At 35.7% G+C, this 13,806-nt stretch overlaps 1 long non-coding RNA gene across 1 annotated transcript in view; it reads right to left on the bottom strand.

The window, feature by feature from the left end:
- Positions 1–11,400, bottom strand: part of LOC140599297 (uncharacterized) — a 66,367-nt gene extending 54,967 nt beyond the window's left edge. Inside the window, exon 1 of the long non-coding RNA XR_012002008.1 lies at positions 11,301–11,400. This is a non-coding gene — a long non-coding RNA (uncharacterized lncRNA). The remainder of the gene's footprint in view (positions 1–11,300) is intronic.
- Positions 11,401–13,806: the final 2,406 nt, after the last annotated feature.

The raw sequence follows: 13,806 nt of genomic DNA, 5'->3' as shown, positions 1-13,806 counted from the left end.
TCAAAATCGAAATTATTGTATCATAAAATCATGATATATTTCCTGTACACCTGAGTTTGTGGCCTGAGATTCATACTATACCTAGCAAGCTAGGTATTGTAAAATTTAATTTTTAAAAATGTTATAATAAATGATAACCAGATACTTCTAGCAAGTCATTAAACTTATGTTGGCTATTGCTTTTTTTGAAGAAAAGAACCACCCAGCATATGGCATAGCACCAGAGATATGCCTAATATTTTCAATAGGATGATATACCAGCCTGATAATTATTGCTTGCCGTATGCCTTGGAAATTGCTTAATTAAAAAGTTTTATTTCCTCACTTTCTTATAAAAAGTACCTTTCCTTTTCAATTTTTTCACTTTTGTTACTTGTCTCCAATTCTTGATGTGTAAGTGTAAACATTCCTGGTTTTATCCCACAAGAAAACTGAGTTGTAGAAGAAAATCTAATCATTACATGGACCATTTTGCTGTTGTGATATTCCATGCATTTAATGTTTGCAGATGCCATTAGAGAATTTCCATTTCAGTGGTCATCTTACATCATCTCTATCAAATCTTAACAGCTCAGGTACTACATGTAGATTATGTGGACCCTGACTGACACCCTTCTTCCTTGGCATTTTGCAACCCCTTAGTGATCAGTGTTATTTTTTGATAGACCTGAATCTGTGTTTTATATTACATGTATATGTTTTCATATTACTTTATAATAATGGGCAGGTTCATATAATACTCAGATTTCTACTAACATTATGAGATATAGCAGTATAAAATATTCTTATAATCCTTAGAGTAGAGGGCTATTTAGATTAATGAGCTTTTTTAAACACAGAAGAGTAGGCTATTATAAGAACTTATAAATCATTGTAGATTTTATACAGAGAAATAACCATTTTTGTAAAGTTTTTCATGAGTATTGTCTGTGATGAAAGTTATATGTTTGGCATTTTCTTCTAAAATGTTTATGAAGGAAAAGGCAGAAGAAAGAAGAAAGCTTTAGAGAATTATTCAAAGCAACCAGAGAGACTTAATTACAGGAAAATAAATCATTCATTTATTTAAAAACTCTGGCAAGAGGTAATGATTACTGAGAAGATATTCTGTTAAACACAGAATGTTGAGTATACACTGAAGTTCAAACTCAACCTGAAATATGGGTTAGAACATTTATCCTCCTCTTGCTTCAAGCAAGTCAGCTGTGCAAGGGACAAACCACCATGAATAAACAATAATAGTTTTTTTTTTAATGGATAGAAAATAAAACATTTCAAAGAATATCTTTTTCAGGTCCCTGGAGGTGAGGGTATAAGTGAGGAAATAATAAGGTACAGAATAAATTCCAAGACATCTTTTTAAAACAGAAAAGACCCTTATATCATTTACAAACTAATAAACATTTCTGTGGCTACAAAGAAAAAAATATGTAAGTTTACTTTCGGTTACAGGAATCATAAATAAATTGAATAGGTTAGGTACAGTGGAATTTATTCATTAGACTGATATAAAAAGTCAGAAGCATCTCAATGTTAACATGATCAAAGCTATTCAATATATTTTCCTCCTTGAAATTCTACTCAATTTTTTATCACTATGAAAGATACAGGAAGCAGGTAGAGAATCTGTTCTTTTGTGTGACCTTATACACTTAACTTTAAAGAGAACCTGTCACAATATATGGCATTTAATTCTTTGCTTTTACAAGCTTGTCTTTTCTACTAACCCTGAATGCCATCAATGTAGGATACATTTTATTCAGTTTTGTATGACTGGCACCTAATATAGTTCTAGCATATAGCAGGTGTTCAATAAATAATTATGTGCAGTTGATATAACTTGAATATTTAATTCTTATTCTTCCAAATATTCATATCTTATTGCTCTGTGATGATTCTTAAATGCCCTTTGACACTTCTTGCATAATTAGAACTAGCTCACTCCTTTCTTTTCATTCCTATGAAGAAATCCTTGCATAATACTTTTGTCCATGAGTCACCAGTTTAAATATTCCCACCAGAAAAGAAGTTGCATAAATTAAAGAAACTAAAGAAATTGTCCTGCACCAACCTTGTTGCCCCACTGCTCAGTGTTACTGGAATATCTGAACTATACAACAGGAAATTTTAACAGAATTTTCTGAACAAAAATTTAAGAATCAGAAAGAAAACATAGCAAATACCATAGGTAATTTCATGTGGAAGCCAAAACCCCCTGTGCCCCTCAAATTTCAATCTACACAAATTCTTCACTCTACCCATGTGACAGAGGAGGGCGGGTAAGGGGAACCCAGTTATCTTCCCTAGAGCTCAAGTTGTAGAACTTTCCCCAGACATTTTCAGAGATGGCAAGGTTTTCATATCTGTGATACAGTTCTTTTTGCTCTTTGGTTTCTTTTTAAACTTTCCCCTCAAACCTTAGGCCCCTGTAATGGAGAAGAAAACAAAAGTGCAGTTTCCTTGTTCTCTTTGATATTATTTTGATTCCTCTGCATCGATAGCCATTTTGCTTCTCTTTTCTTTCCCTATAATCTTTTCAGCCACCTTTTCTGGCTTTGACTTTCCTCATGGTCAGAGTCTCTGCCTGTTACCTTGGGTCTTCTCCTAGTCAGTCCTAAATCAGCCATTTCTACTCCCCTTTCTTCACAAATCTGCCTTGTCTATCTGGAGTCAGCCTTCTGGCTCCTACATCTCTGACCCTGACTGAATGAAGGCAGGAACTCTGCGTCTGTATCAAACTTTCAGAGATCTTCCAATATCTGTCTTCTTCTTTCTCTGGACTTGAACAGTTACCTTTTTCAACCACTTGTGTAGAACTGGGATATTGTCTTCTCTGGGCCCCTTCCTGGTGTTGGCTGGCCTACTCCATCTCAGCCATCTGATACAGGCTGTCAGGTCCATGGTTCTGATCGTATTCCTGCTAAATAAAGCTTTCCTTGGACCCTTTTTGGCAATATGCTCAAGAAGCCAAGAGAATGGAGGCTAACCCAGTCTTTTTGTTCAACAGTCCCAATTCTGAAATTACATATCTGCTCAACAGCATATCTATATGCCTTCACTTTCTTCAAAACCCACCTTTACTCTCTTTCTGTAACTTACCTGATTTATTAGAAGTGATAGTGCAGTCTAAGTAAATCCCAATCTCAGGAAAGGAGGGTACAATTTGGAAGAAGACAGGGGTTTACCAGAGGCTGAAAGGGAAAGCAAATAAGGAAAAAGGTGGAGAAGAAGACAGAGGAGGCACAGCCAGCTGGCCTCCAGCAGTGTGTCTGAAGAGGATATACATGCTTGCTCTCATTCTGTAAAGACAGGAGGTGATGGTTAGGCTCCTTGTTGGCTTCTCTCACTTGGACTTTGTAGGTGTTTTTTTGAGAAGAGAAAGAGATGTGACTTACCATGCTTCCAGACCACTGCACTCAGTCTCCAGCCAGCTGTCAAGGCCAGGATGCAGCTGCCTCCACTATGGCCACTGACAAAGCGACAGCCTGCTTGTGAGAACTGTTTGCTCCTGGACGGTCTAACAGTGCCCACAAAAATGGTGGCTGGCATGGACCAGATCCCAAACATGGCAGGTTTCCAAGCTCCAATTCTGGGGAAACAGCCTGATATTGGCCACTGTGCCTATTTCACATTTGCCTCCTGATTCATCATACCCCTCCCAAATTCCCTGCAAAAGCTCTGTGCAGACAGCATACCAGATTCTGCAGATCCCCAGAAGGTAGGTTTTCCAAGGTAGAGGTCTAGGCTGCAACTCCCACAGTCCTTCTGTCTCATTTTTATCATCAGGAGAATAGAAAATCAGAAGAAGGAAAAAGGCAGGCCTGTTGGCTGTTTAATGACGCTAAGTATTAATTTTTTTAAGTTTAAACTTTTCTTCCTAATTATAAGAATAAAACCTGCTGATGGTAGAAAAAAAATTTAAAACACTGAAAACAATTAAAAAACCCTCAAATGTGATTTCATACATTCACATTTGTGTAAAATGTAAGAAATATATATTTAAGATTCTATTTATTTATTGGTGTGTGTGACAGAGAAAGAGAGAGAGAGAGAGAGAATGAGCAGGGGAGGAGCAGAGGAAGAGGGACAAACAGACTCCCAGCTGAGAGCAAAGCTCTACTGAGGCTTGATCCCAGAACCCTGAGATCATGACTGAGCCAAAGTTAGATGCTTAACTGACTGAGCCACCCAGGCACCATTAAATCTAAGATCTATTTGTATAACATACCAAAATAGATAATGCAATTATAATAGAGATTATTGAATTATAAAGTAGATAATTTGCCACATAATACAAACTATAATACAATGTAATATGCAGCATTCAACATAGACCATATAACATGCATCTTATACCAGGTGATATGACCTTGATTCTAAGATCTATGCTTAACCTCAGTTTAGTTTCTTAAATTGGAGTAACTCATGATCAACATATGGAATAAATTGATGACATATCTTAGATAAGAGGAAATATGAACTCCATGAGTCTGTTAGAATTTTTATAAAAATATTGCATCATGAAAAAAAATATTGCATCATGAAAAAAAATATTGCATCATGAATCAACAGTTTTTGTACCCTTAACTGTCTCCCATGCCAATACATATTCTTCTACCTCATGAATTTTTATAGTTGCATTGTAATACATTATATGGATTTACTCTGGTTTATTTAACCTATCTCTGCCTAAGAGCATTTTCATTTTTATCAGACCATATGGCTTTAAGGCCTTTGGAGAGATGCAAGAGACAGAGGCAATCTGTTTACTTTCACAGCCTAGAGAATTTGAACTGGCCCCTCAGAGAACATTACCTTTAAAAAGAAATGCATTCATGTATGGACAGTTTCCATACTAACAGATAACGTGCAGAAGGATTGGCCACCAACCCAGCTCTACCCATTTTATCTTTTAGGAAATAAATATGTGTCTCACACCCATATTTTCAGGGAAAAGAGTCAGCTTTGTTGGTGGGCCACTTCTTCCCAATGATGGTACCCCTTCTCAGTGGAAACTTTGGAAGATGCTATTTTACTAAAAGGCATGTCCTCTCTGGCACTCAAACCTTCTATTTGTAGTTTACACTATACCAGGCTTGGAGTGGCTGCGGGTCCCAAGAGACTCAAGCACCTGAGACCATCATAGACTAGCCTAAATAATTAAGAGGGGATAAGAAGGACGAGAGAGAAAGAAAGTAAAAAAAAAAAAAAAAAAAAAAGACAAATGGCAGGATTATTTAAATAGTTCATAAGATTAGAATAAAGTAACTTTTCAGTTTTATAGTTTTGTTTTATTGAAGGAGGGGATTAACTTTTACAACATCAATTGTTAATATTTAATTCATCACTGTCCAGTGTTTATTGAATATCTGACAAGGGCATGGTGATAATGGGCAAATTGTGACCAATGGGCAGGGGGTGAGGGTGGAGGAGTGGAGGAAAGAAGGGAGTTATGTGTACATCTTTTATAGCTGAAGAATCAACCCCTGAACATATTCCTCCAACCCAGCATCAATTTGTTAGATTATTAGCTTTCTTGAAGTATGAAATAGTAAAAGGTACTTGACTTTCCTCATCCTTGACTAAACAACTAGTACTTTTACAAAACTGGTCAGTAAGAACTATGTCTGATAATTAACTTTTATACCTTTTATATATGTATATTTTTATCTGGGTTGATACTGGCAGCAGACAGGTTAAATATACCATAGATGTTTGAAAGTGGTCAATCTCAAGGGCATGGGATAGTGTGATTTAGCAATTCACAACTAGAGCATGAGCTGTAGTCTGTTTCCAAGGTAAGGTTATTAAAAAAACCCTGAAAGTTAATGCTTTTCAACATGCGATTATAGGTTGCGTAGCAAGATAAGCAGAGAATTCACATTAGTTTCAATAATATTAGATATCCTCTGCCCAAAGCCCTTTTTTCCAGGTTTAGCTAGAAATTTTATTTGCTTATAATTACACTAAATCAATATTAATCACAATCTAATTCATTTGGATTATTGTTAATTATGGTTATCAAATATTCTTGAAATACCTTGAAATATGAGAACTGAGAAACTAATCATATGATCAATAAGTATCAGTTATCAGTATTGAAATAAGGTCACAACTATAACTCTTAGGAATGATTTATGACAAAGTATATTATTAAATATACTTCAAATTAGAATGTACTTCTTATTAGGGAATCTAAAGTATCTTTTGATGTATTGTTGACAACATTAAGGAACAAAGCAGAGATGGACATCATTAATGAAGACAATTACAGTGAGCTACGTTGCTTTGCAATCAAATATTTTAATGGAGTATATAGCATTCTGACCTAAAATTTTTTCAGAACAAATATCCCTATGACTATTAAAATATATTATTCAATCAGCTCAGCTAGGTTAATAAATCATCCTCCAAAGTCCTATAATCATCTTATTTGATTTTTGTTTTGATTCTTTCCCTCTCTCTTTCTTCCCTTTTTCCCCTAATGTCACCAATGGCTCTTTTTAATTTCTCAAGAACTATGGAATTTGAATCCTGAGAGGGATTGAAATATTCCTTCAGTCCAACTCCTCAATAAAGAAATAAGAAAATTGAGGCCAAAAGAAGCAAAAAAACGTCTGCTAGAGCCACATGGCTAACTAGTAATGAAATATGGGCTAGAATTAATATTCTTTCAACTCCAGGCTCAGTGTTCTTTTCCTATTTTATTTTGTTTAGGCTTTTAAAAAATAAATATGCTCCTCACTCTGAAATGGTAGTTATATCAAATTTATCATATCCGTGAATATTTATTTATTAAATGTTGGTACAGGATAAAATTTACTCTATCCTTTTTTTTTATTATCTCTTTAATCTCCAGGTCACTAAAGTGTATATTCTAATATTTGTGACATAGTCATGCATATTTGAGTTTGGGCACTAACTCCTTAGGGAATGAAGAAGGCTCTGTGTATTTAGAATGAGGAGCACATGGATACTCAATCTCCAGACACAACAATGAGAGACCATTAATGACAAAGTCTGGGCTCTTAATGCCAACACAAGGAGGAAAGAGGAACTTCATACCTCACTGAGAAGACACTACATTGATTTAGGAAAATCAGAATTGTTACCTAGAATTAGTTGAATCTGGCTATAGATTAAAAGAGGACTGAAGACACACATTTGATTATAGAAAAATTAAAATTATAGGTCTTACACTTTTTTTTTTTGAGAGAAAGAGAGAGAGCACACAAGTGGTAGGGAGGGGCAGAGGGAAAGAGAAACTTAAGCCAATTCCATGCCCATTGTGGAGCCCCATGCCAGGCTTGATCTGAGATAATAACCTGAGCTGAAATCAAGAATCAGACATTTAAATGACTGAGCCACCAGACACCCCACAGGTCTTATACTCTTGAGTTTTGTAGTTCAAGGTGGGTTTTTTATGCCTATTACACTTGTTTTGCTCTATATTAATATTCTGATATGTATGATTCTATTACCAGACTATAAACTCCTACCTATTAATGACCATAATTTAGTCATCTCTGTACTCTCCAAACCTTTGTTACACTGGAAATGATGAGGGATTGTTTCCATTTTAGATTGATTGTAAAAGTAGCCCCCAGAACTCCCCACCCTGTACCCATACTCCTTGCTATCAAACTTTATAGCTCTTCCAATTGAGGGGTAGAGTCTATTTTTCTGCCTTTTGAAACTGGGCTGCTTTTTCCCTCTGCTTTGCCTAATGGAGTGAGATGAAAGTAACTGTTCTGTTTCTGAGCGTTGGCCTTACAGGTCTTCTGTATCTCTACTCACTTCCTTGGGATCCAGTCATCACTCTATCAATAAGACTGACTAACCTGCTGGATGCTAAGAAGCCACGTAGAGGAGAATCTAGTTGTCCCAGTTGACACTATCCTAAACCAACCTATGTTCAATCAGCATTCAAACATAGAAGGGGATCCAAGTATGATTAACAGAGCCATCTACCTAGTCCACAGCATTCTGTAGATGCACCAGTAGACCCAGCTGAGACCATAAGAAACATCCAGCTGATCCAGAAACTCATGAGCAATAATAAATGCTTACTGTTTTAAGCCACTGAGTTTGGGATAAATTGATGAATTGCTCTAAAACAAACATATAATGATAGGTAATACGAAAGTGGTGAAACAGGATTCATGGGCTCAAGGCTTCTTGGCTTTTAGGACTCCTTTCATTTTTTTCCTCCCTAATGCCCTATTCAGCATCAGTATATTTCAAAGAGCAATGATCCAGAAAGCAGGATTATCTATACATTTGCCTCTTTCTGGAAGCATGGATTTAGGCACGTCACCTAGTCATGCTTCAGTTTCCTCTTTTATGGAATAGAGATCGTGATGCTACCTTGTCAGATCCATAGGATTATTGTATTCAATTGGAAAATACTTGGAACAGTGCATTGCAAGCTATTGCATGGCCTGCATGTGCTGAATAAAGGAACACAGCTGCTAGTCCCTTTGGTGAAGCGTGAGAGGAGGCTGAGAGAATGCAGGAGCAATGGGAGAAGTGTGGGAAGATTGATAATCCTGGGGACACCTAGGGTCAAATGGTAACTGTGAAACTACACACATACCTCACTCTTTACTGGCGTTATCAAGCTTGGTGATGGATTTCTTTTCTTGACAAATTGCCATTGCAGGTTATTTCCTAGATGATATTTCCACAAATGGAAAATCATTCTCCATTGCCGGAATGGCACTAAAGAAAGTTATTATTTCACATCTGATTCCATAGAGCTTGCATTTAGATTTACCAGCAAGAGGGTTAATAAAAACAGAACTATAGCCAATAGCAATTGAAAAATGTCACTTCTCTATCTGGCTACAATGTGTCACCTTATAGGTTGCATCCTCTGAATGATAAAACATAATTTACTGCATCAAAAATAAATCTGAAACCCATTTCTACTTTCTCCATAACATGAGACCTGTTTAAGAAGGTTTTCTATTGACTGAGATAGAAAGCAAGTGGCGAGAGAGAGAAGATTAAAAAATGAACATGTTTGAAGGTAGTCCTTTCATATTTATGTGAAAAGAACTAGTAATATAGTTATAATAGCTTTGTTGATTTATAAATGACTCCTCAATAAAAAATATTTACGTTAATTTTCAATTTATTTGAAGAAACTATTGGGTTATTACTATATGACCTTAGCTTCTTTAACTGGTATGTAGCTTCATGCCTTTGCTCTCTGATTACTGAGTAAGAAGAAAAGTTTAATAGTGATTTCCTCTACATAACATTTTGATAAAAAGAAAATAATCTGTTCAAAATAAAAAGAGTTATGATTCTCCCTTTTAATAATTGTTTTAGAGATGCACATTTAATGTGACATTTTTAATTTGAAAAATTTCTATGAGAAATTTAAAAATCAATTGTATATTTAAATTTTTGATGGCCAAGTAGCATTAATGAGGGATATGCAATATATAATTCTTTTGGTGTCAGGGCAGTGGCCTCACTCATTCACTCAGTGATTACATGCATATATCCAAAAATATTCCCCAAAATATTTATTTCACACTAAATGTTAGGCGCAGTTTGAAGTATGTCTGAAGACCTGTTATATTCAGTTTCGTTTTCTAACATTTGTGTAATTTGGCTTTCCTATTAAATTAAAATGTTTCATTTCTCTTCCTCATCCTCCTTTTCATATTCTATCTTTGTTATCATTGTCATCATATCTTTTATTGATCTTTGTATCCTTTCGGTAGCTAGCAGATATTAGGTAGCCAATAAATTTGTTTAATTAACGTTAACTTAAAAATAACATTATTTTCTTGTGGCAAGGTCAAGTGCTGTGTTATTTGCTTTAAATACAATATTAAGTTATCCCAACAAGTCTATGAAATAGATACTATTATTCCCAGTTTATGGATAGTAAATTCTAAGCTTGGAGATTTTAACTCACTGGCTCTAAGTCACACAAGTGGTCAGGTAGGGGAGAGCTGGGTATAGACATCACCAAGGGATGCTGTGAGAAAATTATAGAACTTATATTTTTGTTTAAATAGAGTAAAAAGTTTTCATAACATTTAATGAATAGATTAATAATTAATATCTCTATCTATGCTTTTTATTTCAAAATGTTTACTGATAGGAGTACAACCAAAAATTTTTAAACTGTTATAAATGAGAATTTCATAAACTGTAGATTGTGACCCACTAGCTAGAAAAATGAATTTAGAAGATTTGGCCCAGGGTTTTACTTGAATGAGATAGGATAGAATGGGAAAAGACGGAAAAGAATGTAAAGAAATGGAGTGGAATGGAATGGAGCATAATGGAATAGAAAATATCAATAAAATGTATATGTTTTAAGTATTGTTTTAAGAACTTTTATTTTAGGTGTACCTATACATATGCTATTGGAATATATTAAAATCCATCTTATTGTGGATCACAATCAAAGCAGTTATTCTAAATGACTACGTGCTATAAAAAGCTTCAAGCCAAGGCACTGCAGACATTTTATCTGGCCAGCAAACAGACAAACAAAAATTGAATTCCATTAGTTATGACATCCACACATTCTTTAGGTCCCATCAGATTTTAGTGTCATCTTGCTCAATTAACACACAATTTTACCTGCTTCATTTTTGTAGGCAGCTGAGTTTGGGGACCCAGATCCTCAATCTCTCATCCATTCATTTCTGTTGTCTCAATAATTGATTTTAAACATACGAAAAATTCTCTGTCTAATAATCTGAACAGATAAATGAGACTTTCTTGTAGACAGATTTATCCCTAACCACTTGTTCCATCTTAGTGCATGATACTACAAAGAGAGCACATGAAAATAAAAGCTGTAGTGTTACATTGATAATAGCTCCTATTTCTGAGAACTTGCTAAATGTCTGGCACTATGCTACATCTTTTATATAATTTTTAATCCTGAAAGTGATTATATAACCGGTTATATTTATAGATGAGGAAATTGGAGCTTAAAGAAGTAAGTTATCCAGTGTTACACAGCCATGTGGCAGAATCAGAAATCATGCTCAGATATGTCCAAGTCAAACTCTTCACCTAATTTCCCATCAATATTAGGTGCATGGCTGGACATTTTATTTTCAAAACCTAGAAGACTTATTCTAGTTTCAAAAACAATGCAATCTGGTTCACCCTTTCTGTAACTTCTTTCTGAGGATATATTCTCATGACTTCTCTCTAGGACCATCAAAATAGGTTCTCATTGGCCTCCAACTTTCTCCTTATTCTAATCCAACCTAAATACTGATGACCTTCCTATAACACTTGTCTTGGTTCCCCTTTACCTATGCCACTTGTGATAGGCAGGAGTTCCAAATCCTCAGCAACACCACTTCCATAGTCATCATCATCATCATAGCATGGGATCTTCTCTTTTGTTGACCTTTGTATCCTTTCAGTGGCTGGCACACAGTAAGTGGTCAGTAAAAGTTTAACTCATATTTTAAAAATCATTACACAGCTCTTAGTGAATAACTAAACTCCTGCTAGAAATTGCTGTCTGCCTTCAGTGCCCTCCACAATAGGCTCCTCTGCCTCTCTTTTTGGACTAAAATCTACTTTGAAGACTCAGATTATCTGGTAGTCCAGTGTGTGGGACTTACAGCATTTTGTGGATAGCCAGTGCTCTTACTTGAAAGGAAAATTAATAGAATATTACAGGAGGCACTTCAGCGTAACCAATAGACCGCACACTTAAAAGAACTGAGAATGTAAGAGATAGAACATTCTTTGTATTGCGGATAGTGTTTTCTAAAGCTAAATATAGTGGTACTAACTGAATGAAAGTTTAGGTTATCTTACCCCTGCTTAAAATGAAAAGCTTTGATCGTAAATACTATTTGCCTTCTTTTTGCTGTGGCAGTGAACCCCCGTCCTGAGACTCACGAAAGCCCTAATTCTTAAAGAGGATGCTAAAGCAATATGTTTTACTTAACAACCAGCACTCTGTTTACATGACTCCTTTTAAAACTTTCCTTAAGCGCTTCTTCCTTTTTACAGAACAGGTTTTTCTCATTAGCTACACGTGTTGAATTTCAGGGTCAGATTCTCAGTGGAGTAGTAAGCAGCATTTAGCCAGAGGGCAAAGGTGCTAAAGCCTGGAAGTGCTCATAAGTTCCTAGTAAATAGATATCCAGAATCAGAAACGGGTGTGAGAGACGGAGGGTAGACAGTCAAAAAAGAAAAAGAAATGGCAAAATATCTGTTAAGAAATTGCAAGGAGTCAAGAAAAAAAGGCCAAAATCCTTTTAAACAAGATCCAGTCCCAGAACCAGTTTGGCTGGGGAGAAAATGAGCCCATATGGGGGAAGATGGCATAAAAGAAAACCTGATTATGGGATGTGATTGGAAACAGCACATTCGCACCCTCCTTATATTAAAAGAAAGGGAAAATGTTACTTTCCTTTTTAATTTCACAGGAACATTAGAACACGGAATTAGGTCATTTTGTTTAATCTCTGATATCAATAGAGGAAAATAAATGCCATCTGAATACAAGTTATTACTTTCCTGTCCTACCTTTTCCAGGGTGAATTGCAAACACACTTATGCACATATGCGTTGTGAATGATGTTGAACATAAATTTAATTGACCTTAATGAACAGAACAGGTAAAACAATCCTTCTGGAATTCCACTACACAGGAGCACTCTTCAGAATATCCCTTTAGAAAAAGCGACAGGGTTTGGGAGTATTTTTAGATACTGCTACCTAGGCAGAATTTTTGGTAGAAATATGGGCAAGAAAACTACTGATGTCTTTGGGATTTGTGTGGATGCTTGGAGGTGATTAGGTGGGCTACTAGGATAATCTTTTTGGGACAGGGCATATTTGAAAGATAAAAATGAATGAAAGCAAAGGATTTCTTAGGAATCCTACCTACATTTTATACTTGGTTTATACTCTTTCCAGCTGTGAAAGACTTAGCCTAGGTAGCCCAAAGCCAGTGCTGTCACTTTGAGATGTGTGAATGTAGCTGAGTTCCAGCTGTTTGCTATCAAGGCTAATATAAGAGGCAGTGTGGTGCCTTTACCTGGCTGAAGACTTTTCAGAAGTATAAAATGTCACACACCTCTTGTTGAAAGTCTGCTTATTCCTCTAATTTCATCACTGTCTGAGTTTTATTGCACTGGGGAGTTCTTATTCCTGTCCTCCATATAAGTAAGCTTTTACTAAATTAACGGAGTGGGTGGGCAGCATGGGAAACTATTGGAGAACAGGGCTAGGGAGAGGGGAGGCATTCTTCTTCCGCCCCCTTCTGTTCTCCCAGCTGCTGGAGGCTATTAAGGCCTTTTAAACCTTGTTTATAAGCTGGGGGTTTTGAGCTCCACATCAGTGCTGGTGGGTGTTTTTATTTGATGTCTGCTGACTCACTTGTGTTTTGAAGTACATTCTCTGTCAATTCTCAAATGTGACTTTTCACAATGAGAGGGAATTACATTTTTAAAGATAAAACTTGCTGTTTCCATAAGCTCGGTTTACCTCACTACCTGCCTGTAATGTTAGTCAGTGTTTAAATGTCAAGAAGAAATTAGCAATGCTGTTTCTCCACCCCTTATTTTTCAGGCTTATTTTTCTGTCTCAGAAGTGTTTGTGTTTTTGTCTTTGTCTTTAGTATAAAGTGCTAGTGCCATTGAATGATCTTTGAGTTTGTTATGGTTGTATGTATTATAAATTTCAAAAATAATTATTACCTCTGCTTAACTTGGCATATTTTAATTTTTTGCGTTTTAGAACGAAAAGATTAATATTATTTACCTCATTTATTTTGGAATGTGTGCTTATACTAAG

The sequence above is a fragment of the Vulpes vulpes genome, chromosome 6, assembly GCF_048418805.1.
Source record: "Vulpes vulpes isolate BD-2025 chromosome 6, VulVul3, whole genome shotgun sequence".
Classification (NCBI taxonomy): domain Eukaryota; kingdom Metazoa; phylum Chordata; class Mammalia; order Carnivora; family Canidae; genus Vulpes; species Vulpes vulpes.
Note: the sequence above shows the minus strand (reverse complement) of the source record. Positions and strands in the feature narration are given on the sequence as shown.